The following is a 25857-nucleotide window of genomic DNA, read 5'->3' as shown; positions in this document are numbered from 1 at the left end:
TATATTTAGACTACGCTTTTATGTGTCAGGAATGCAGCATATGTAGCTACAGCATATTGTCAGAATAGTGTGTAGTTGTGTGAACCAAACACGCATCTGTCTTCACGTCTTCGCGTTCACACTGGTCACTGGGGCTCACAGTGAGCCCTACTCACAATCGGCGGTTTCATTAAATTTATAGACTAGCGCTTGGCTGCAATCAGACCTAGTGACAAGTGATGATTCAGCCTAAGATGGAGTGCGCTTGCCTAGCTGCCTAATCACTCTTGACATGAAGGTACCCATATTATAATTATTAGAGGGGAAAACTGATGCTGGAATGGTGTTTCAAATCGCTTCGAATAAGAAATGAGGAGGCAAATCACTTCGTACGTATCCGTGGAATTTTGACTATATACGGGTGCAGACCTTGGCGATGCCTTGTGATAGTAGAAAGGTGAAGGAGTAACCAGGACGAAAAGTTCTGTCCTTTAAAATTACCACTCTATAGTTAGTAAAACGTTAAAGTTTAGTAGTTCTGTACACTTTTCAAAAATGTTACGTGTCTAAAAATCTAACTAACGCATTTTCGTACGAGCGAAGTCGAAAGCTTTTCCTTAACGCATAAAATAAGTCGTACCGCTTAAAAACATCATTCATGTACGCGAGAATTTATCATAAAAATTCAAATATTTCCACATTTTCGCCATTTTCTTCGCAAGGATAAGAAAATCCTTTGCCTCGCAATGCATAATCCCCCGACTAACAGCAAATCTGGGGCAATGGCCTAGAAAATTCAATTACGGCGGTCGCGACTCACGCATTCTAATGTACGTTGCCGTCGCCTGTTACAAAATCTAATCAAAGTTTATGGTTAGCTTTGAGGTTTTTGCCGCTTTACCTTTGGTATACGGTCAGGTTTTGAACACAAGCGTAGCGGTTTGCTATCGCCAAGATACTGTGAAACCGTTCTATAGTGTAATAAACACCTAAATAAAACGCCCAAATAAATACGTAATATACTATATTAATTCAATATGACACTTATACTCTTTTTTCCATTCCTATAGTACAACTTTTACACTCAACCCTTTTTACGGTGTCTATCGTCGGACGCCATGTTTTTTTCCATCTCACATCTTTGGATTTTAACATTTTGATCTAATAGATTCTTTCTTTCTGCTTTTACTTCACATAATTTGACTATTCCAAAACAATCATCTTTTAAAAAAAATTAAATACTGAGCAAAGGCAATGTAGCTTACATTAGTAATGCATACTTAAAGTTTTCCTGTAATCGATCAATCTTTTCACAATCAATCATTATAAAATTTTAATTATTAAATATCTTTTCCTAGTTTTTTTAACGACTGCGAAGAAAGTTACTAAAACTTACTAAAGGGGTTCAAAAACTATGGGCATGGCATAAAATTGTAAATTGGATTATTGAAAAGAGCAACCTCCAATTTTCCTGCTGGTTCTTAGCGGTAGGAAAGGTATTCCGAGTGGTAGATGCATTTGGCGATCCAAAAGTAGGTACTTGTAAAAGTTTTTTTGAATAAAAAATATTTAAGCTGCGTAATAAGTCAAGTCAATAATTATTAGTCAAGTCAATAAAAAAAATTAAAAAAAATTAGGTAAATAAATTAATAATTGAGAAAGCATGAAATATTTTTAATCACTTTTCATTGTAAAGTTGTTTGCAAGCGTATTTTTATAGGCTTAAACTTCAGCATCACATTCCAAAAATTCAGATTAATATACACATGAAAACAAAAGTAGAATTTATCAGTATGTACGACTTTTTAGATTTGTAGCCTCAGATTTCTGATGAATGCTCTTCTCAATTTAAATCAGAATAAAATTGTGAAGTTCATTTCGACAAACACAAAATTACAAAATTGATTTAGCTTTGATTGAATTAAAGTCAGAATACTTTTAGGAACAACTAGAAAAAAAACACAAGTTCAAAAGTCAATCTGCTCGCTACTCTTATGCACTAAGGTCTAAATGTTAGACTTTATGCTAAATCACTGAGCCCAATATACCTTTGAATTACATTTATTGTCCAACTTAAAATATACAAGGTGTTCCGTTCCGACTCAATCCAGTTACGAGCACTCACGTGACGCGGCCAATTTGATTTTGTACGTTTTCGTAGTAAATTAAAATACTAAGGCTTCAAAATTAAATTTATATTGTAAAGGATTCAATCACGTTCTATACCCACTTGTCCTTGAATATTCTTGGTATTTATATTTACAGGGTTTCGGTTTAAAGAATTTATTCTCAAAAAGAACATACTGTTCACTTACATTAAGATTAATTATATTATATACATTTTAGTAATTACTAACACAGATGCATGCATTACAAATTCAATTTTAAATTTTACTAGTTTGATTTTATTGATCACTACATGATGCCCGCGACTTCAATTCGTTCTTTAAAAATCCCGAAGGTATTTTCTCTCATTTTCCGGAGTAAAACTTAATTCCATGCAGATTTAAGTTTATCAAAATCAACCGAAAAAATCACGGCAGTGCTGTTGACGCAATACGCTACATAATTTTATTAAATATATCATTCTATATATATGTGTACATAAATATGCTATATACGGCTGTTTTTATTTTAATTTCATTTTTTGATTAGGCTTATTTAGTTTTATCAAATAGTTTTGTAAGTTTCTAATAGATTAGTTGTATATTTAGATATAATATACTTAAATTTGTATAACGTGAACTCGCCATCCTTACATAAACTTCTACAGTTTCTAGAGGACGGCGATCTGTGTATTTTAAATGTACCTACGCAATTGAATGTTTTGTTTTTTGTTTCTACGCTAGGCAAATACGAATACCTACTTACGCATTTTTCTTTCCATACCTTATCTAATAAAGAAACACGCAGTTTATAATATAGGGCAAAAATATACCAGAGTATTCAAACTATGCGGACACGCATTCCCCAGAAAGAACTAACCGGATAAACCATGTGATGTTCTAGCGTATCTTTCATTCAAAAACATCTCTTATGTTTGAGATACAGAGTTTAAATTTATTTCTAAGCGGATATTTTTCACTGATCACTGTACACTGTAGTAATTTGCGTGAAAGCTTCAACCGATTGCAGGATGTAAGTTGAAAGGAATAAAGATTAATATCGCTTGGTTGAAAGAGTATTCTTGAAGGAATATCGCTGGGGGGACTGTATATATAAAACATAGTTAATAAAAGAAGGTTGGGATCCGGTCAGGTCCGTTTTGGCAGAGAAATTATGGAATAAAAGGCGGCGGCCTGGAACTAAGAGATGTTTTCTTTTGGCAACCTTTTGATGCTTCCTTATCGTTTGTTAGCACGTTTCTTACGAGGAGCTAGTCTTACAATATAGTTTTTCTACCAAATTTTTTACCTAATAATGTTGTCCTCACTTCACGGGATATATTAAAGTGTAGAAATGTTTTTTTTTTTTCAAATATAGAAGCACTCTCTATTCCCTCATTCACATGATCCGATGAGACGACAATCTGAAACTTTCATCTGGTAGAACGCTTCGGTCATCGCTAGTGACCATCCTACCCGCAAAAGTCGTGCCGCCAAGAGATTTAGCATTCCAGTACGATGCTGCGTAGAAATATGGGGTATGGACTATAAGGTTTTATAAAACTGCCATATCATTCCACCCGCATTCTTAGACTGCATCATCACTTACTACCAGGTGAGATCGCAGGATAACGTGTAATGGAATAATAAAAAGACGGTTTTACCTGTTCTTCGAGGGATAGGGTAACACGCTGTTGACTTCCTAACTCCGAGCAAGGACTAAGAATTTCTTGATAGAAAACTCCAATACCTAATTATATTTTTGGCCCGATCCGGACATCGAACTCAAAATCCGAAGTCAGAAATGCTAACCACTGGTGAGTAGACCAATGAGGCAGTTTTTAGGCATTTACCATTATGTAATTAGAACAGACATTCGCGTAGGTATCAAGTATTAAGTAGAGATAAGTACAGGGCTACGTTTACGAAAATAAATTCAAAGAAGGTCGACTTTCTTAGGGATCTATTTTTGAAACACTTTTATATAGCTCTTCTTCGCCTAACCTACAGCTCAATTATAGAGTAACTGTTGTACGCGACAGATCGAGATAACAATCGGGATCTGGAAGTCCCAATGCCCGCAGAGCCCCCGGACTAACCCAGTGTCAAATGGTGCGGGTGACGTGCGGGGCGTCCCTCCGCCTAATGCCCCGATTGCCATATCGACCTGTCACGTACAATAGCTGAATATGTCCGCGACTTTGTCCGCGTGGATTTAGGTTTTCAAAAATCCCGTGGAAACTCTTCAATTTTCTGGAATAAAAAGTAACCTACCTATGTCTTAATCCAGGGTATAATCTATCTCCATTCCAAATTTCAGTCAAAAATATAATAATAGTCAAAAAAAAGTAGTTTTTGCGTGAAAGAGGAATAAACATAGGTAGATATACACACAAAATTTCGCCGTTATAATATTAGGGTGATGAGAAGACATACAATAATGACCTGTACCCGTAGTACAAGATTTTACGTCTCACCAAACCAAACCAAATTCGAGAGTCGAAATACTTCCGCGTTTCAGCAAACTGGATCTTAAATGCCTGCTCTTAAATGGTACTGCTATTTAAAATGGTATGCTGTTAATTTTTTTAAAATAGAAAATATTATAATAAAACCTTAAACTAGCCTTATCTAATTACTATATTATGCCCAAATCATGCCCGCGTGGAATGGTGCCAAGAATACTGGCTGCATTTCCACGCTGGACAACCAGGCTGATGCGCAAAACATGATCCAGCATGACCGTAGAACTACGTAGACCCGTATGCTCTACGCCGTAGAGCAAAGGGCGTAACCACGGAAAACATCGACGTAGCAGTACTCTACGTTGTGCTACGCCAATGTTCTATGTGGACGTTAGTGAGTATGATTATTTATGTGAATCACGGATCGCTATATTAGGATCACTATTCCTGATCCGCATAAAATATGGACTAAAATGAATATCGTGATCCATCAACACTACACTAGCCACTCAATTAAGTACAATATCATGATCTGGAATTGCGATTAAAATATACTGTAAAATATGAGCGCAATACGGAGTTTTTTCGTAGCGCGCTCTGAACAACCGTAGTTCTAATTTGAATATTAACTAATCGAACACACAAAATTTTGGTACACACGTTCTTAAAAATTAATATCTGTGTTTATGTTTTTTCAGATTTTTGTAAAAATGTGTAGTTTTAAAGTTGCATATGTTTGAAGATTTGTTAACAAAACTTTGACAAATAAAAACATCAAATTAATCGAGGTATGTACCCGATATCTACATTAAAATATGTCGTTAATCCACGAAATAAGCTTAAAATTATTAGTTGATTGGTAAATATTCAAATGAGGAACAAATCACCATTGTATGGAATACGCTGAGGAGTGCGCTAGGAAAAATTCTCATAAAATATAATAAAAATGCGTTTAACTCCCTCCAAATCAATAACTTCCTCGCTTAGTGCAATAAATTTAAAAAGTCGTAAACCTCGTTTATTATAATAAATGTGAACAATTTATTCCACAAACCGTTGCCTCGGGGACAAGTTAGTTAAAAATAAATCATAGCGAGTTTAACAAGCACCCGGAAGAAATTAAAAATTATTATTTTGCTCAACCTTTATTAGTTGGCCAGTGTTTATAGTGTGATAATCAACTAAGTCACGCGATACGGTAAGCAGTTACTCTAAACTACCTACTAACTAATCGTAATTAACTATAGTTTTAGTGCCTCAATGGTAACATTTGAATACATAAGCAAACAAAACTCTCCTTGCATTATTTTGTTATTTGAAATTCAATAAGCTCGTCATCATACTCACAAGATCTTTGTAAAATTTATCTACACCAACAACTTCCATACAAATCTAAATATATAAGGACAAAACAAGGTGACTGACTGACTGACTGACTGAGTGATCTATAGACGCACAGCTCAAATTACAGGATGGATCGGGCTGAAATTTGGCATGCAGATAGCTATTATGACGTAGGTTTTTTAAAAATTGAACCCCTAAGGGAATGAAATAGGGGTTTGAAATTTGTGTAGTCCATGCGGACGAAGTCGCGAGTATAAGCTAGTATGACTAAAATATACAAATTTTCTGCAGTATGGTTGTCCATTACAGATGCACTTATAAGAGAAAATATCCTAATATGATCATGCTCAATACATCGCCGCCGGCTCACTACAGAGCACGGGTCTCCTCTCACAGTGGGAAGGGTTGTGGCTATAATCTACCTCGCTGGCCAAGTGCGGATTGGCAGACTTCACACACCTTTATGGAGAACTCTCAGGCATGCAGGTTTCTTCACGATGTGTTCCTTCACCGTTAAAACAAGTTATATTTTAATTACTTAAAAACGCACATAACTACGTGAAGTTAGAGGTGTCAGTATATTAAATACAGAAAATTGTCATTTTTATCCCACTTGTTACAACTAAAAATGTATATTACAGTTTAGTAAAACTTGAATTTCAGATACGATATTGCGAATTCAGGTTTATTTTATTACGAAAAGGCTTATCTCTAGACACGCGGCGAGTTCAAAGCAGCTAGACTGTGTTGCGAAAAGGCTTATCCAAGCTATTTGCATATAAGCCCAAATTACCTGCACTATTATGAGGCTGAACTCATTTTGAACTTGAGTTACGATAATCATATATTTCGAAGTGTTCTAATAATACTTAAACACACGATGTCTAAAAGTAATGCTATCCTACTCATAACATTCCCTGTGGAAAGCATTATTGTTTTTAGATCTGCCAATTTTTTACAACCGAACACTATAGGCACCACTTTTATACGAAAGGTAAGACTCTTGAATTTCTCTTTTTTTAACCATTCATTTATAGCACAGTTATTTTCTATATAAAAATTAATACTTGTCACTTTTTGTTAGCTTTGCGTTCTTACATCATTCATTTAATTCAATTGATGAACCTCTGCTACTATTTAAATAAATAGTGACTCTTCTAACTACGCAATAAAGTGTAATTCAGCTAGCACAGCACCGCGAGCTAATTTTTACGAACGTCCTTTTTTCTCTCGCGTAATCTCTTATCTCTCTATATTTAACCGACTTCCAAAAAGGAGGTGGTTCTCAATTCATTCAAAAACATTTTGGATCAACATTTTGACAATGTAGACAATAATGTAGAACATTTTGCAACTTGGTCCAGAAGGACCAAATTGCAAAATGTTCTACATTGCTGCTTCACATAGTGATATTAAAATATTTTTTTAAAGAAAACCTTCAATGGATTAAAAATTAATGTAAAATGAGCTCGGTGGCTATTATTCTGTGTTAATCTCTGCGAATCACCCCGCTGGAATTGAGTGTGTATCTATCTTAATGTAAACGCTGAATATTATGATTACGACAGGGATTTCAATTGTCAAGGTGACGTCACTGGAGAGACGTGCAATTTGACGTATTAAAGCTAAGATTATCTCCCTTATAATTAATTGCTGCTGGCATATGGCAAGGCTTTGGTATATCATGATACGATGGATGTCATACAATTCATACATATTGTATGAGAGATTCAATATTACAGTGATGTTTAAATTTTTAACAAGCTTTGATGGGGTTATTAGTCATGGATTAGTTAATTTATAATTAATTACAAACCTAGTACCTAGTTAATAGTACATGTTTATGTATCATCATCAACATAATTCAAAGTATTGGTATGTAAAAAGCTAGCAGACAGACAGACAAACACAATTTCACATTTATATTATATTAAGTAGTATGGATTTATAGATAACGCCCACATCAGAAACATACATTTGAGATTACAAAATTGAGTATACACGTCTTCATCATGATCAACCCATAACCGGCTCACTACAGAGAACGGGTCTCCTCTCAGAGGGAGCAGGGTTTGGCCATAGTCTACCACGCTGGCCATATGCGGATTGGTAGACTTCACACACCTTTAAGAACATTATGGAGAACTCTCAGGCATGCAGGTTTCCTCACGATGTTTCCCTTCACCGTTAAAGCAAGTGATATTTAATTAATTAAAACACACATAACTCTGAAAAGTTAGAGGTGCGTGCCCGGGATCGAACCCTCGACCTCCGATTAGAAGGCGGACGTCCTAACCACTAGGCTAGCACAGCTTTAAGAGTATACACTAATACCTTAAAAAATAAATTCTCTTAAAATATATAAGCGAAATATAAACTAGATGAAAGCGGCAAATGTTTTCTCTTTTGTAACAATGGATTTTTAATTCCCACATGTTACGCCGAGCACGTTGAAGGGATTACGGCGTCTGCGTGCTATCAATTACAAGGAAATTAATCTAAGCTTTAATATTATGTCAGCTGGCGCTGATCTACTGCGCTAATATAAGTCCAGCAAATTGATAAAATGAGCGTGGCCGCCGTGGTCTACAATTTCGTGTGCAGAGCTCTCAACGATTACTGGGTGGGGCCGGACATAAGCATTAGACATGATTTTCGTCTTACTCGTGTTCATTTTTAGGCCCACCTGCTGAGAAGCTCTGCTAAGGTTTTGTATTGAGCATTGTATTGAAGTCTTCCAGAGTCTCTGCAATAACGACTATGTCATCGGCAAATCGAAGGTGAGTGATGTAGGTACTCGCCGTTGATGTTAATGCCAAGTCCGTTCCAATCCAGAAGCTTAAAGATGTCCTCCAAAGCTGCGGTAAAGAGCTTCGGGGAGATTACGTCTCCCTGTCGAACTCCCCGGTGCAATTGGATTGGTCTCGTAGTCTGGTCCTGTATACGGTCTGACATGGTGGCGTTTTCATACAAGCACTTCAGCGCTACACCACTATTAGATAAGTAGAAATAGAAAGATTTTCAACTCACATTTTTACAACTGCTTCTGAAATAAATTACAAACATAAATTATTTACAACAAAATTTAGCTCTGCAATATATAAAAAAAATATTTCATAACTGCACTCGATAAACGTATAGAATAATTATATCTTACATGTTATATTTTTCAGCTTAATTACAAAAGTGCATCGATCACTCAATATTGTGGGAGTGCACTCGTGTAACTAGAAGTTGCAATACGCGCAATCCGATGGATTGAACTTTACAATTTGCAGTAATCAAGCCGACGTGCACTGCGTTTGTAAGAAGTTTATTTGTATGAAATCCTTTGTTGGCTTGAAGTATATCGTGTTTTTGAATTTGAACATTCGCATGGTTCACTGCGGAATAAGTCATTGAACTAAGGTTGTCACACTTTCTTCACTAAAATCGCGGGTATCAGTTAGTTATTTACTAAGACAAAGGGTTCGAATTTCTTGGGTCAAAATATCGACAAAAAACCATCAAATTAATCGTGGTATATGTACCCGTTATCTACATTTAAATACATCGTGTTTTTTTTTTAAAATTAAAGGTTTGCATGGTTGGTTCAATGCGGAAAAATCAATGAACTAGGGTCGTCATTATTATAAAATTTGTTCAAGAAGACTAATGGCTGGAAATCCTGGATTATAGATTTAACATGACTGCTCAAAAAATGGAGGGTAATGTTTTTAGGTTTGTGTATGTGAGTTTCTTTATTCCACCACAGGTAACTTCTTCGTAACTAGATGTTGCGATACGCGCAATCCAATGGATTGAACTTTACAATTTGCAGTAATCAAGTCGACGTGCACTGCGTTTGTAAGAAGTTTATTTGTATGAAATCCTTTGTTGGCTTGAAGTTATATCGTGTTTTTGAATTTGAACGTTCGCATGGTTCACTGCGGAATAAGTCATTGAACTAGGGTTATTATATTCTCTGAAACGGTTATAGTCTAGTAGTTAACAAGATTCGGTGGGGATCAGGGCTTCGATCCCAGGCACGCAACTCAAACTTTTCGGGGTCATGTGCGTTTTAAAGTAATTAAATATTCGTGAGGAAGCCAGCATGCCTGATAATTTTCAATAATGTTCTCAAAGGTGTGCGAAGTCTGCCAATCCGCACATGGTCAGCGTGGTAGACTATGGCCAAACCCTTCTCAATCTGAGAGGAGACCCGTGCTCTGTAGTGAGCCGGCGATGGGTTGATCATGATATTAAAACAGAAAGGATTCGCACTTTAACAAAGCGGACAAAACGTTCGAGCAATTAAGTACTTTACCTTAATTAAATAGAGTTATTAACGGCGACAATACTAGCTGTTTACATTACAAAGTCGTTAAAGGGAATACTTGTCAAAGGAGCTATTTTACTCCTTAGCTTCCCCTAAAGTACTACAGACAGCCACCAGATAATACGATTATATTGTTATTATATTCTCTGAAACGGTTATAGTCTAGTAGTTAACAAGATCTGGTGGGGATCAGGACTTCGATCCCAGGCATGCAACTCTAACTTTTCGGAGTCATTTGCGTGTGTAAATAATTAAATATTCGTGAGGAAGCCAGTATGGCTGAGCATTTTCAATAATGTTCTCAAAGGTATGCGATGTCTGGCAATCCGTACTAGGCTATCGTGGTTTTTTTTAAAATTCATCATAGGTTAACCGCGATCACACCTGATGAGAAGTGATGATGCGGCCTAGTATTACTTACTTTAGTACTACTTGCATTAAAAAAATAAAGGAATATTCTAGTTGAGATTCTAATTGTTAGTCTAGCTAGGCTTAATAAAGACGCAGACAAAGAATTTTAATAATTAAGATTTTTCTTGTTTTAGATTTTTCATACTGAAAACTTTTCTTTAATTAAACAATAAACATTTTGTTAGAAATACACTTTAATGAATTTCTTAATCACAGAGTTGCATAAAGGGAGTCTGCTGCGCCTTCGACTTCCAACAAGATTCTCTCAGCTCTTCTTTTCAATTTTTTTTTGTTCTTTAAAAAACAAAGTTAGACATGTTAAATGACTCATATTCCCCTTTACTCTCCAACTAAGCGTCAAGCTTGTGCTAGGAGTAGGTACGACAATAGTGCAACGGGCGGGGTTTGAACGGGGTTTCAGTCCACTTCTTTACCCGTTGAGCTATTGAGGCTCTAATAATTACCGTTTATTAAGAACTGTGCGAAAATCTAAATATATATATATATATATATATACAAGGAAAAGCTGACTGATTGACTGACTAAAATTTGGCATGCAGATAACTAATATGACGTAGGTACATCAGGTAAGAAAGGATTTTTAAAAATTCAATCCCTAAAGGGGTGATTCAATGATTTTAAATTTGTGGAAAGTTTTGATCAATATCTCAAGAAGTTTTCACTTAGCAGTTGTATTAAGGGCCAGTTACAGGGCTATACTTCAGACGGCACGCAATTGTGAGGAGGTTCCACACTCTTGACCTCTGCTAATTGCTTGGGCTCTCAGGTTATAGCAAGCCTGACTGACTGACTTCTTATTATATGGTTTAGTTTATTTAGCTATTGGTATTTAGGTTTATTTTACACCACCTCCCATTGTTCATTTGTTCGTTTTTTCCCTAGCGTTAAGGTTGTCTGGAAGAGATCGCTATTTAGCGATAAGACCGCCTTTTTGTACCTACTTATTAAGATTTCTTTTTGTAACCTGTCATTTGTGTTTCTGTGGTGCAATAAAGTATATACATACATACATACTGACGGGCTGACTGATCTATCAACGCACAGCTCAAACTACTGGACGGATCAAGCTGAAATTTGCCATGCAGATAGCTATTATAACGTAGGTATCCGCTAAGAAAGGATTTTAAAAATTCAACCCCTAAGAGGGTGAAATAGGGGTTTCAAATTTGTGTAGTCCACGCGTACGAAGTCGCGAGCATAAGCTAGTATTAGATAAAATTTGGTCATTTTTGAAGTGAATAAAATAAAATAGCATTTGATTTTTTGAGTAGCATTAGTACTATTATATTTTCTGTGGTAGAAAGGTTCTACACCGACGAAGTCACGCGCAAAAGCTGATCGATTAGAAATTTAATGAATGATGCTTCTAACTTTGCGTGATATCCGCTACGCTTAACCACAGAATATATAATAGTACTAACGGCTTAACCACTCAAGAAAGTATAATACGTAACATAAATAAATTCATCACAGGTTCCCCCAACAAATTACAAAGCCCATCAGCACAACGACAGTTGTCAAAAGTTGTACAAAAAAGTGATAACACAAGTGTTGCCATTTACTGATGTGGGGGGAACTTCCTTACCTGTCATTCGTCGCCCGACCGTCGTGGCGAGCGGTTGTGTCTCTCGTGCAGTCCTTCAGTGTGATCGGAAATCGCGAGTGAACGTGTCGTGAGAGAATCGTGATTTATGTACTGACTTGGTGAACTCTACACGGAATACAAAACGTGAGAATTCCATGCTAATATCTTTTTCTTTTGTTTTGTATTTCTTTTCCGATGATTTGTTGTTTTATTTGGTAGTTGGGATTTGGTAAATCTTTGTTTTATATAACGGCTTTCAAGGACTTTCTTATACAACGTAGGTTTATTAGAAATTGTTGTTGCGTCTTTTTAAAAAAATTAATATTTGCAATGGCATTTTGTACTATAATGACATATTTTGCGCCCTTTGTAAAATATATTCTAAATCTTGTATCCCTGTTCTCCTGCAATAAATATTTCCATGTAAATTATAATAAAAATACATTTTTACTATATAATATTTTTTTTTAGTAAAACGTTATATAAATATAGTTGTTAGTTGAGTTAGAGCTTAGAATAATAATTCTTTTTACTCCATAATATTATTTGTTTTCAATTAGTTGAAGATTTCCGTGAAATATTTTGAAGCGGTTTTCTTTAAAAACATAATTATTAAAAAATACATTTGTTGTTTTGTTAAAATTCACGGTTTGCTCTACACAACGGGTTTTCTTGCTACAACGAATAACGGTCTGTTTTAATATAGAATTATTTATGTTGAAACAAGCGCGAGGGTTTGCGAATTTAATCAAAAGGGTAGACATCAACAAATTAATGAATTCAACGAGATTATCTATATCCCGGAAACAGATATCATCTACTTTGATGAAATAAATTTAATCGTAGACATTTTCGTAGCAGCTAGGAAGTTGCTACGTTATTAGAATATTCATGTAATAATTATCTTTTATGTAGCTACACTGCTACATATTTACTTTTTATGTAAAAATATTCATTTATTATAAATATAGATGAGATGAGTTTTCCGTCAGTTACAATTACGTTGTGTGTGTAAGTCTATATCTATTAATTATCTTTTCATGGCTTAGCAATTAAATTGGTTTTGATGAAATTAGACCGAGATAGGGTGCCCAATGAAGACGAATATATACAAAGCTCTTACACTTGACTTAAGAAGTCAAAGTCAAAGTCAAAGTCAAATGATTTATTCAAAATTGGTAATAAATAACTCTTATTGATGGTCTGGTATGGTGTTAGATTTGTAAGATATAGTGGTGATAATTATTACGCAAACTTAAAACTAAAGCTACGAGGGTTCCAAACGCGCCCAGGTCTGAGAAGTAACATAATATACTAAAAAATTCAAAATATCTGCCATGAAAAGTTCTTTTTCATCTTCTTCTAGTGCCTCTCTATTACTGAAGGTCAGCAGTCAGTTGTTTAAACTACTTACTCCTTGTCCATGGCCAGGCGGAACAGTTCTCCAACTGTTATTATGCCAGTCCACTCCCTGATGTTACTTAGCCATGACTTCTTCCCATCCCTCTTTTTCCAGCTATGAAAAGTTGAAAAAATTCAAAAGTGTTACAGTAAGACGGTACGGAATCCTTCATGTGCGAGTACGACTTGCAATTTTTTTTTGGTTGGACTGGTTTTTTTCTTAAAAGAGCCACAATTACTGGCCTGCATGAAATTGGCAAATACTTGGCGTTATGCTGAAATTATTAAGGCCTTACCGCTTTGGACAGCTTACAGCGGTCATCTTGTTAGTAATTTTCCGCTTAGTCACCCACAAAGGAGTTACCAACCAAATTCTGAATTAACACATTAATTTGAATAGTACATAGTACGAAACTTAGTAATTAATATTCTAAAAGCCAGAACCAGACTACTCTTTATTTGAGTTCTAAAACCCAAATTTGTATAGAGTATAAAATGATTATTGTAATATAATATTATTTTCTTAATTAAAATAAACTAAAAAGACGTGATAGCCTAGTAGTTAAGACGTCGGCCCCCTATTTGGGAGGATGGAGGTTCGATTCTGGGCAAGCACTTCTAACCTTCGGAGTTGTGCGTTTTATGCTGTTAAATATCACTTGTTTTAACGGTAAAGGAAAACATCGTGAGGAAACCTGCATGCTTAAGAGTTCTCCATTATATTCTTAAAGATCTGTAAAGTCTACCAATCCAAACTTGGCCAGCGTGGCAGACTCTGGGCTTAGTCTGAGAGAATACCTGTGATCAGTAGTGGGCCAGCGATGGCTTGGTCACAATGGATTACAATAATACGCTGTAATAATTTGTTTTATTTACGTAGTAAATCTAAGCTGTGATAGCCTAGTGATTAGGACGTCCGCCTTCTAATCGGAGGTCGGGGGTTCGATCCCCTAACTTTTCGGAGTTATGTGCGTTTTAATTAATTAAATATCATTTGCTTTAACGGTGAAGGAAAACATCGTGAGGAAACCTGCATGCCTGAGAGTTCTCCATAATGTTCTCAAAGGTGTGTGAAGTCTACCAATCTGCACATGGCCAGCGTCGTAGACTATGGCCAAAACCCTTCTCACTCTGAGAGGAGACCCGCGCTCTGTAGTGAGCCGGTGATGGGTTGATCATGATGATGATGAAATCTACGGTAAGTAATTATTTTACCCTTTACTAAACTTAAGCTTTAAGTTACAACAATTAAAACTGAATTAATGTTTTACACTTTATGTGGTGTAGGTGCCTATTATGAATATTATGTTAGTTAGTAAGGTGAATTTCGGTCTCCTCTTAGGGGATTCTGGAGTTTGATCCCGGGCACAACTTGCAACTCTAACTTATCGGAGTTATGGGGTTTTAAACAATTAAACACTTGCTTGCTTCTCTGAATGAGAATAGCATAGGTTATAGTCCACCACACTGGCCCGGTGTTGAACGACAGACTTCATATTATACCTTTGAGAACTTTCAGGCATACAGGTTTGTTGGTTTTCCTTTGCGGTTAGAGCAAAAGATAATTAATTTCTTAAATATTTAATGTCCTATAGTCATGTGACATTATATTACTTATTTCTTTTTGCTTATTTAATTTATATGATTTTTTTTCAACACTATACTTAATGAACTTTCATGTCTTGGTAAACTATATTAATTGTAAAAATATTACTTTTAAAATGTTGCACGCTATTTTTAAAAATAATCATATTGTCCAATCATCGATTCTGTTAACTGTTTATGATTAGAAGAGCCGACACATTTATAAATTAACTAGCTTATGCCCGTGACTTCATCCACGTGGACTACTCAAATTTCAACCACCTAATTTACCACTTTAGGGGTTGAATTTTCAAAAATCCTTTCTTAACGGATGTCTACGTCATAATAGCTATCTGCATGCCTTTCAGCCCGATCCGTCCAGTAGTTTGAGCTGTGCATTGATAGATCAGTCAGTCAGTAAGTCACATTTTCCTTGGCTGGCTGAAAGGCACACGGCCAACAGGGAGACAGAAGAGGTTTTAGACGGTAAGATTCTGGCACTACCCTTTGGGTGTCCATGAAAATTTCCCCTTCTGTATAAATAAATTAAAAAGTCACCTTTTCTTTTCATATATTTAGAAGTACCTGTATTTAATCAAAATATCTTGAAATGTTTCTATAGAATTATTGAATACATTAAACAAGTGTTCCTAGGAGTTTCACTAAAAGACTTTAATCTGATCTCTTTGAAAAGCAAATTTGGCCATCTTGTTAGTCAGTTTGCGCCGCGTCCCGTCTTAAAGGATTTGTCGGTTCTCGCCTATTTCCAAGCCTGAATTAACATTTTAAATTGATAAAACCGATGTAGGATCTAAACTCGAGGAACTATTATTATAAAAAATTTCAGTTTGTCTTTGCGTTATCACAACGCAGAGGTCACTAATTTCATTACGGTATGCAGTTGCATTATGTGAGTTTCTAGAATAATGTTCTCAAAGGTGTGTGAAGTCTGCCAATCCGCACTTGGCCAGCGTGGTAGACTAATAGTTAAACAGCGAAGATAATGATGATGATACATAACAAACTTATTCGAATCTTACGTGGCCCCGGAGCAGTGGCGTGCAGGTCATAAAGGCATAAATGCAGTGCTTACCCCAGTTGTAATGGCTCAATGCATATTTTCATTATGACCAACCAGTAAAACAGGTTTTCACCTAACTAATGCCTACCCTGGCACCAAACTCTGTGCACGCCACTGCCCCGGAGCTAGTTACTCCAAATATTTGTCAATAATAAAAATATTACTACATAAATATAACGCATTACAAATATTCAGTATTGCCTCATAAAACAAATATAACTCGTAAACATGCCGCCAATAAATATTGTACAATACCTATCCGTATTTATGTGAACATGAGATATAGCTAAATGGAATTTTAATTTCGCTGTATTGCTGGATATTAGCGAGTCTCCAGGAATACGGCTAAAATCGGATGATATTTCTTACTGCAGTAAAGAAATAATATCCAGCGAAATGTACCTTAAACTTACAAAATCACTTCTTGTAAGTATTATATATGCGAAAGTGTGTTCGTTTGTTTTTAGGGTTCCGTACCTTAGGATTCCTTCGCCAACTGAATACAGTGAAGTTAATTTATAATAGGTAATCTCGCCAACAAACTGATGTACAGTTTGGCAAGATATAAATTGTTATCTTGCGTGTTAATGAATAAATTAAAAAAAAAAAGGAAAACGGAAACCTTATACGATCACTTTGTTGTCCGTCTGTCTGTCGGTCTGTCAAGAAACCTAAAGGGTACTTCCTGTTGACCTTCAATCATGAAATTTGGCAAGTAGGTAGGTCTTATAGCAGACATTAGGGGAAAAATCTGAAAACTGTATATTTGTGGGTACATCACACAAAAAAAAAATTGTGGTCATGAAATAATAATTAGGTGTTTTCAATTTTCGAAGTAAGATAGCTATATCAAGTGGGGTACCATAATTAAAAGGGCTTCACTTGTGCATTCTAAAAAAGATTTTTATTTATTTTTATGCATCACAGTTTTGAATTCTCGTGCAAAATGTCGTAAAAATACGACTGTAGTACGGATTCTTCAGTGCGCGAGTCTAACAAATAGATGGACAAACAGACGGCACAAAACTATAAGAGTTTCTTGTTTTATTACGGACCCCTGCAAAAGCTCTAGAAATAGGAGCTTTTTCCCGTTTATTCAACTTAACCTACATACGAATCAATTAATGGAAAACAATTTCACTGCTCTTACGTGTATACAACGACGCAAAAATATTTTGAATAGGAAAAAATGTTATTTTTATTTATTTAATTAGGAACACTAATATTCAATCGATAATACGTATATGTAGGTATTGTAGGTATTGTAGGTATTGTAGGTATTGTAGGTATTGTAGGTATTGTAGGTATTGTAGGTATACGCAACGTCTGCAATTATTGCGCGAAGTAAACTTAGTGGTGCCAGCTTTCAATTACGTCTTTAGCGTAGTGGTCTGAGAGATTATCTTCCAGTTAACCTTTGGTAATACTGCAGTGGCGTGCACAGGGTTCGAAGCCAGGGTAGGCATTAGTTAGGTAGGAACCTGTTTACTGGCAGGTCATAATGAAAAATATGCATTAAGCTATACAACTGGGGTAAGCAGTGCATTTATGCCTTTATGACCTGCACGCCACTGGGTAATAGGTTATTGGTATAGGCAAAACCTGGGCATTAAACATGGCCCATAGGGACAGTTTTGAAAGATGTCAGAGAGCAATGGAGCGCAGTATGTTGGGAGTGAAGAGAAAAGACAGAATCAGAAACGAGGACATTAGAGAAAGAACCATGGTCACAGATAATACTAACCAGGATTGACCAGCAGGTCATATGCTCCGAGACACCCATGTAAAGTGGAGTACCCTAGTGACCCAGTGGTACCCACGAGACGGGAAAAGAACCAAAGGTCGGCAGCAAAGACGTTGAGAGGATGAGCTGAAACTAACAGCTGGTCCATTCTGGAGAAGGGTGGTACAGGACCGGAAGCACTGGAGAAGGCTTTTGCCGCGAGGCACTCAGAGTTAAGAAACTTTTTGTGATGCAAACAACTGTAATATAACTAGTGTGCGAGTCTGACATGCACACGAAGAGTTCCGTACCTTCGTACAAGATATACCTAACACTTTTATTGTAGACCAGTGCAAGTTAGTGACCGACAGCGCCATTCATATGTAATTTAGTAAACTATGTTGTATTTTTTCGTTCATGAAAAAATAATTAAAATGTTGTACACTTTAATATTTTTTGTGATATAACCGCATAATTCACGGTTTTCGGATTTTTTCCTTGACTTGTGATATAAGACCTACCTATCAAATTCATGGATATGTCCATAATCTAGGTCAAAGGTTTTCTTAACAGACACGACAGACAGACAGACAGAAGGAAAAAAGAACGAAAGAAAAACGTTTATTTCTTAAATTGTGCCACACATTACATGTTATAACAGTAACAGTTCCTTCTGCAGTTTGTTCCAGCAACGCACAGGACTGCAAATACTTTTTTTTATACATGGCATAATATTGTATAATATCAAATATTTGAAAAGAGCAACCGCCGAGTTTCTTGCTGGTTCTTTTCGGTAGAAAAGGCATTCCGAACCAGTGGTACATGCATCCGTCGATTCAAAAGTACTTGTGAAAGTTTACTTAAGTAAAAAGTATTTTTATTTATTTGTTTATTTACTTCTTTCCTTTTGAGATACGGAACCCTAAAAATGTGGACGCCTGTCATTTAATTGATGTCATTGGATGTCGAGCAGTGTTACCCGTGCCCCTATATAAAGGTCGCGACCGCTTTTCTTCCACAGTATGCGTTACTCGGCATCGGTTGAATGGGAAAAATGGAGCCAAGGTAATCTCTTCATTATTCATCCTTTTGTTTACGTTGCCACTGTTCGGGGTGATGCTTGTTTGAATGTAGTCTCTTTATTTTTTGCTTTACGAAAACACTGTGTTGCTTCGCTGGATTTTAATTAAAAACTACAGTAGGTATTCGTTGGCAGGTATTGACTAATAAACTCTATCGAAACTGATTTGGCATGGTAATGAGGAAGAGACGCTAACTTTTTTAGGGTTCCGTACCTCAAAAGGAAAAACGGAACTCTTATAGGATCACTTTGTTGTCTGTCTGTCTGTCTGTCTGACAAGAAACATACAGGGTACTTCCCGTTGACCTAGAATTATGAAATTTGGCAGGTAGGTAGATCTTATAGCTGACATTTGGGGAAAAATCTGAAAACCGTGAATTTGTGGTTACATCACACAAAAAAATTAAATTGTGGTCATGAACTAATAATTAGTATTTTAAATTTTCTTAGTAAGATAACTATATCAAATGGGGTATCATATGAAAGGTCTTTACCTGTGCATTCTAAAACAGATTTTTATTTATTTTTATGTATCATAGTTTTTGAATTATCCTGCAAAACGTCGAACAAATACGACTGTAGTACGGAACCCTCATTGCGCGAGCCTGACTCGCACTTGGCCGGTTTTTTATTTATTTAATTATAGGCACACGCTTGACCACAATCACACCTGATGGAAAGTGATGATGTGACCTAAGATAGGACGCGTATACAACCAGTCTTTGATATTTATCATTAATTATTCATTATTAAGAAACTTTCACATCTAAGGCGAGCGATGAAAATTTTATATTTCACTTTAGCTAAGGCTTAGTGGCGGGGATTTACTTCACAGATACTTAAAAGTTTGTTCTTCTTTTCTTTTAGAACTTTTCCTAAATTTTCTTTTATATTCGACCTCATATGCAGCGGTGGAGGATTTGTTGGGATTTAAAATGTTCTTTTATCCGGGATAAAGATTTGCTTTAGCTCGGGTTTTCTTTTTCTATAACAGCCATGTTAAATGAGGTTCTTTGTATTATCTAATTCACGTCAAAAATCTTCTTAAATAAAATATGAGTAGTATAATATATAATCATTGATGTTGGAATCCCCCTTTATTATTCTAGGTATATAATATAGCGTGTGCATAGTATAGTGTACATCTGCTCTATATATAAAAATGAATCGCTGAATGTGTTGCTGATCGCAAATCTCGAGAACAGCTGAACCGATTTTGCTCATTCTTTTTTTATAATATTGCGTGAAGTACGAGGATTGTTGTTACGGAGAGAAAATTTAAAAAAATTGTAAGTATTAAAAAAAATAAAAAAATAAAGAATCGACTGTTAGGCGGTACGAAGTTCGCCGGGTCAGCTAGTAGGTATCTAATAAATTACAGTTTTTTGATAGTCGGTTGTTGCACTTGTAAGATGATGATATAGTGGTGATATTCTTTACGCTAACTTAAAACTATTGCTACGAGGATATATTGTAGGATAGGTATGTACATCTCCGCCGGTTCACTACAGAGCGCACGTCTCTTCTTAGAATGAGAAGGGTTTAAGTTATCGCCCCGCTAGCCAAGTGCAGATTGACAGACTTCACACACCTTTGAGAACATTATAGAGAATTATCAGGCGTGTAGATTTCCTTACTATAGGTAATTTCCATCACCGTTAAAGCAGCAAAATAAATCTGAAAAGTTAGAGATATGTTTTTGGATTAAACCCCTGAACCCCCAAATAAGAGGCCGAAATCTTAATCACTAGGCTTAATAGCCGACACCAAGGATGGTAAAAATACCTATGTATAAAATGTCATCTACAGTACGCGGCCGAAATAATTAATGTACATCGGCCTTTAGAATGACACTTCGGCTTTGTAGAGCATTGTCTCTGTCACTCATACTTATATGGCGTTTTGTCGGTCTCAACGACAGAGACAGCATTCTACGAATCTGCTATCTCTTTCTAAAAGTCGATGTACATTACCTTCGGCCGTGTACTGTACTCAGTTGTGTGTGTGTGTGTGTGTTTCAGTGGTTAAACTGTGCAAGAGTTTGGTAACAATACAAACACTTTGGGCTTTTAGTGAGCACGTAATTTCAAAAAGGACCCTTGTAACTTTTAATGGTTCAATTTAAAAATTATTATTCTTCTTTTACTTCAATAAAGACCAAGAAAAAGCCGGACAAAATAAACATTACGACAGAGAAACTTAGTCCCTTTGGCTGTATAATTTCGTTCCGAACAAACTTCCATATTGAATTTCCGAGGGCCGCGCCGCGTTGGCTTCTATTGTGTTGGCAACACTGATTTGTTGTCTTTAATCATTGAGTTGGATCGTGGAGAAGTAGACCTCATACATCAGGTTTCAAAGATAACCCACACTTTAAAAAAACTTTTTAAATTTATAGACTAGCGCTTGGCTGCTATCAGACCTGCTAGGTGATTCGCTAACTCAGTGTCTAACACAGAATGATAGCCTCCGAGGTTGGGTGGTTCTACATTGCTGCTTGACTGGGTGGTAGTAAAATATATTTTCGTAGAAAACCTTCAACGGATTAAAAAATGAGCTCTGTGGCTATCGTTCAGTGTTAGACACTGAGATAGAGAATCACCCTGCTGTTGACAAGTGATAGACACTGCAGATAGCTTTGCTGGCAGGCGTCAAATGTTAGTAGGTACATTTGATGCAGGCAGCCCTAAAGTAACCCTATTTATTTTTCATTTTACGTCACCATAGCAACCAAATATTAGTATTTGACATATCGTCGATTCAGGGTAAAACCGAGATTTTACTCACTCTAGTTTACTCTGCCACAGATATTATACGCTACTAGCTTATGCTCGCGACTTCGTCCGCGTGGACTACACAATTTCGAACCCCTTAGGAGTTGTATTTTCAAAAATTCTTTCTTAGCGGATGCCTACGTCATAATAGCTATCTGCATGCCAAATTTCACGCCGATCCGTCCAGTAGTTTGAGCTGGCGTTGATAGATCAGTCAGTCAGTAACCTTTTCCTTTTATATATAGATTTATGCCTGCAGGCTGCAAGTTGTTCTTATTTGTTAGAACATTGCTACTCTAGTAACTTGACAACTCTGTGTGTTAAATTTAATTATGATTTTAGGTTAATAAATCTGTAAAGTTCAAGTCGAAAATTGAAGCAGGGTTGTTCATTCAGTTTATAAATGAACTTCCGAAACTTTGTGGTTATCAAGTATCGAAAATCGAGACGGAATCAAAATATTGTTCAGACAACTTTACATTGAAAAGCATTATAATCATTTTGGCATCAATATTTAATCAAAAACTAGCTGCCCTCGCGAACTTCGTTCCGCCTAACAGTCGATTAAATTTTTTAAATTTTTCTCTCCGTAAGAACCATCCTCGTACTTCAAGGAATATTATAAAAAAAGAATTAGCGAAATCGGTTCAGCGATTCTCGAGATTTGCGATGACCAACATATTTGGTGATTCATTTTTATATTACATTTTATTCAATAATAGTTATCTATACTAACATTACAAAGAGGTAAATGTTGTAAGTTTATTTGTAGGGGATAATCTCTGGAACTACTGAACCGATTTCGAAAATTCTTATACCAGAAGAAAGCTCCTGATTCTTGAGTGAAATAGGTTATATTTTATTTCAAAAAAATTAGAGATCCCTACAAAAATTGTAATAACTACCAGTGCGAAGACGGAGCGGGCCGCTAGTTAATAATAATAATTTTTCGTGTTGCCAGTGATGACATGCATCCGAGACATGGTCGCTAGGCATCATAAGAAAGCTCATAGTCACTCAGTGGGCGATGGAGACTGCTATGTTTGCAATTACGTGATCAAATCATTAAGTTTGGAGTGCATACATTTTGATCTCACTCTTCATTTTAGCTCTATGTGTCAACTCTCAAGGACTAAAATCGTACTTTAGACATGACAATTGACACAAAAATGGCGAATGAGATCTCAAAATGTATGCATTATATTATAAACTTGTTATTTTGTCATCTTGTCCCTTAAGGTATGATTCCGAACCACGCTGCACGCAGCAGTGTTGCCGCAACAGTGCTGTCGCGGCACTACTGGTCCCCATACAATCTCTATAAACTTATATGAAATTACATTCCGAGCTAGGCAGCATGTCGCGGCTGCAATGTAGCGGAACATTGCTGCCTAGCTCGGAATGTAATCTCATATAAGCTTATAGAGATTGTATGGGGACCAGTAGTGCCGCGACAGCACTGTTGCGGCAGCACTGCTGTGTGCAGCGTGGTTCGGAGTCATACCTTTACTTACGTCTATTTTGATGTCTGACAGCTGTACGATAAGTAGAAAAAGCTATTAGTAGCTCTATAGGGCATTGACACGACAGACATAACGATATGTGAGTCGATATTTAGGTCGCATGTTCGATCCGCTTGCGATCGCATCCGGGTGGATGAAAAAAGGAACATGGCTTTTTGCGCTTCAAGCGATTCCCAAGTTACACGGTTTTTTTTCTAATCAGGATAGCTTTGACATTACCGCTGGAATCGAAAGTCAACAGCGCTTTTTTCGAGAGACGAATTCTTGTGAAATCACCTCGGGGTTAATCCATCAGAGATTCATCGTCAGAGTAAGTCGTAGATAAATAAAATTGTGCGAAATTCGAAGTTAATTTCGAAGAGAAACGAATATTATATATTATGGCAATCGGGGACGCACCGCACACCCGCACAGCCCCCGCGCTAATCCAGTGCGGGATAGGGCGAGTGACGTGCGGGGCGTTCCCCCACCTCATACCCCGATTTCCATTTCAACCTGTCGCATACATTTATATGTTAGGTTATATGGTTGTATCGAATTTGGTGGCTGGCGAGACTATCGCCGCGATTTATGAGTTATGAGGCATATTACGGGTTATGAGGCATAACCCGATTGCCATTTTGATCTGTCGCTTAAGTACTATACGTGTATTCGCTGTTACATCTATTTATTGACAACTAGCAGATGCCCGCAATTTCATTCCATGGATTTAGAATTTTTTAAATCCCTTGGGAACTCCTTGATTTTCCGGGATAAAAATTGGCTGTAGTCACTTTACATCTCTGTTACTATAGGTACATATGCAAAAAAATCACGGCAATCCGTTGCTCCGTTGTGTCGTGATTGAAAGACAAACCAACAAACAAACTTCCGCCTTTACAATATTAGTGGGATTGTGTGGGACCCAGTGAAGCAGCAATGTAGAACCAACCAACCTCGTTGGATATCATTTAGTGTTAGACACTGAGTTAGAGAATCACCTAGCTGGACAAAAACTGTTTTAAGGTTCGAACCGAAAGCAAAGAATGTCCGTTATGCGAAGAATATATTGACCATAAACTGTCATACCCACATTATAATAGGGGTGTTTAAATATATTCATTACAGCTGCGTTAATTACGTACCCCTATAAATAATCAACGTTTCTGCAATGTGCCTCCCAGGGAACCTCTTCAGGATAAGGCTCGGTTTTAGGTTATTACCTGTGAATATAAAGCGATATTCAACGGTTAGGTACAGTTGGCGCCAAATATGCAAAGGTAACTTTTTTTTTTATTTTATTTTTATTCAGATACAAGTTAGCCCTTGACTGCGATCTCATCTGATGGTAAGTGACGATGCAGTCTAAGGTGGGAGCGGGCTAACCTGGAAGGAGTATGGCAGTTGTTATTAAACCCATACATCTTTGGTTTCTACACGGCATCGTACCGGAACGCTAAATCGCTTGACGGCACGGCTTTGCCGGTAGGGTGGTAACTAGCCACGGCCGAGGCCTCCCACCAGACCAGACCAAAAATTTAGAAATTATAAAATTCCAAATCCCTGCCAGGAATCGAACCCGGGACCTCCCACTAATAAGACCACAGCGCTTACCACTGCGCCAGGGAAGTCGTCAAACTTACCCCTAACGAAGCCTAATAAACAGAAGAGATAATTATTATCCGTTATACATATTATAGAGATTATAGAGATTATAGAGATTTGAATGTATGTTTATTAGTATATTACACACCACCTGCAATCTAATTTTCCTTATACTTTCCAATCTTCAAGGTTGCCTGGTAGAGATCGCTAATTAGCGATAAGGCCGCCTTTTGTATCTTCCTTCTGTCTGTGTTTTTTATTCTTTAATGTAATCCTTCTTGTGGTTGTGCAAATAAAGTGTATTTATTATTATTATTATTATTATGTTTTGATTCAATTGTGCTGAGATGGAAATGGTACATTTGCATGTTTTTGTCTATGATGCCAACAACGAATAAATATACATACCTACTTTCTTTTTTTATTTCTTTCTATACTGGTAATATTCCATTGATTTTCAGTTCTCGCAGTTTGATAATAATATTTTCTAAAACTTCTCAAATTAGTTTGCTTAACGCTGATAACGCTAATGATAGTTTAAAGTACTGTACAATTTTAATATAAACCTGTAACAAGGTATTTACAGCACTTTAAACTATTATTACAGCATACTTACTTGAGATGATTTATAGCGCATCTCACAATTTTTGTCGCTGACTGTACATTAATATGAACCTGTAACAAGGTGGTTATAGTTGTTGCGTGACTTGCATATTTACAGCCCCCGAGCCACGGAGAGTGTTTTAAACTATTATTAGAGCATACTTACTTGAGATGATTTATAGCACATCTCACAATTTTTGTCGCTGACTGTACATTAATATGAACCTGTAACAAGGTGGTTATAGTTGTTGCGTGACTTGCATATTTACAGCACC

The 25857-nt window shown here is 36.5% G+C and overlaps 1 protein-coding gene across 1 annotated transcript in view; it reads left to right on the top strand.

Moving 5' to 3' along the window:
• Positions 1-12241: 12241 nt before the first annotated feature.
• The window catches only part of LOC117986940 (acid sphingomyelinase-like phosphodiesterase 3b), a 92072-nt gene continuing 78456 nt past the window's right edge, over positions 12242-25857 (top strand). The window contains exon 1 of the mRNA XM_034973897.2: positions 12242-12372. The gene's annotated coding sequence lies outside the window, so the exon portion shown is untranslated. The remainder of the gene's footprint in view (positions 12373-25857) is intronic.

Source organism: Maniola hyperantus, chromosome 12, assembly GCF_902806685.2.
Source record: "Maniola hyperantus chromosome 12, iAphHyp1.2, whole genome shotgun sequence".
Taxonomy (NCBI): Eukaryota; Metazoa; Arthropoda; class Insecta; order Lepidoptera; family Nymphalidae; genus Maniola; species Maniola hyperantus.
This window is presented reverse-complemented; position numbering and strand designations above follow the sequence as displayed.